The following is a 1,710-nucleotide window of genomic DNA, read 5'->3' as shown; positions in this document are numbered from 1 at the left end:
GACAGGGTTTTTTTTTTTTTTTTTTTTTTTGGTACCAGGGATCGAACTCTGGACCTTGTGCTTGCGAGGCAGGCGGTGGAACCACCTGAGCTAAATCCCTGGCCACCCACAGAATTTTTTCAAACAAATTTTTTTATTCTAGGCCTTGTGAATAACCCGTGGTAGAGGATGTGGATTCTGTTGTCTTCCTCGAAAGAAAGAGTATGTATCCCCAGGCACTTCACTCGGCAGGGATAAAAATCAAATTCTGGGTCCCTTGAATGGCAGTAGCTTCCATTCATATTATTTTCTGCTTATTTCCGCCTGTGCGGATTTGGTCAAACTTTATATGTCCTTTTAAGAAGACTGCACACCTCCTCCCTTTTCTGGATTTCTAGTCCAAAGCCCACTCCAACTTGCCAAACTAGTAAAGCCTGCCGCTCTACTTTCATGGGAAGGTTAGCATTTATGTATTCAAGGTACCCGACCGAGTGATAGTAGAAAACTGTACACTGTGAGCGGTACTTGCTGTGCTTGGCTTTGTTATTTCATTCAGACAGACTGAAGGTCCCCTGTGGTCCTTACCAGGGTGGAGGAGAACTCAGAGGACGGGGACAGTGAGGGCTTTCGGGTGCCCAAGGGAAGAAGGGACAGGCTGGGACCAGAAGGGCCCTTCACCCCAGTCGTGAGGAAAGTGTCCGACTCTCCTTACCCGAGGGACTGTGTACAGAAACCCGTGATTGTCAGGGTCACTGGAGAACACCCCAGAAACCGTCCTGCTCGGGGCCGCCTCAGGACGGTGCTGCACGACGCGCTACACGGGGAGTCTGGGAGGGAAGGGACGGCGAAGACTCCAGAAGTGAGTTTGACCCTGGGATTTGGGATCAAGGCGATCCGTACCAAGAGTGGACTTCAGTTGATATCAGTTTGTTAGTTATGAAAAATGTCGCATACTAACATCCCTCTTACTCCTGTAAGATTTCAACAAAAGGAAAGTAGGTTTGGCGTAGACGGAAATTCTCTACACTGTTTGCAGCTGTTCTGTACGTGTGACATAAATATAACTATACACTTTTTCTTTTTCTTCCTTTTTTTTTTATTTTGTAGTACTGAGGCGTGAACCCAGGGCCTTCATGCTCAGCTACACCGCCAGCCCTTTTTTGATTTGTTATTTTGACACAGGGTCTTGCTAAGTTGCCCAGGCTGGGCTCAAATTTCTGACCCTCCTGTCTCAGCTTCCCATAGTAATAAAATTAAACTTTCAATAGTGTGCACAGGGAAGAATTTTTGGAATTGTTTGACTCCTGGGTATGAATGAGGTGGCAAAAAAAAAAAAAAAAGGAAAGAAAAAGGGCCAGGGATTTAGCTCAGTGGTGCCGCCTGCCTCACAAGTGCAAGGTCCTGGCTGGCGAGAAAGTGACACGTTGCTCCCGCGCCCCCTGCCTCACAAGGCCTCACAGAGGAAGGGAAACCGCCTTCCTGTGTTTTCACCTGAACTGCAGGTTCTGAGCCAGCCCCTGGGACGAGGAGTCGGGCGGGGACACGAGTGCAGGTCCCCTCTGTGGTTTGCTGTTGTGCCTGCCCGTGTCCCTTCCAAGCTCGGAAGCAGTGGCTGTGCGTGTATTTCCCAGGATCCCCGTGAGTGCTGGCATCGTTCGTGAGCGTTTTCAAGCCCAACGCCCCTTATACCAGTGCCCCTTCCCTGTACCCCGCGTGGGCTGCACCCCCCCG

The sequence above is a fragment of the Fukomys damarensis genome, unplaced genomic scaffold (assembly GCF_012274545.1).
Source record: "Fukomys damarensis isolate Sample0158 unplaced genomic scaffold, DMR_v1.0_HiC HiC_scaffold_20, whole genome shotgun sequence".
NCBI lineage: Eukaryota > Metazoa > Chordata > Mammalia > Rodentia > Bathyergidae > Fukomys > Fukomys damarensis.
This window is presented reverse-complemented; position numbering follows the sequence as displayed.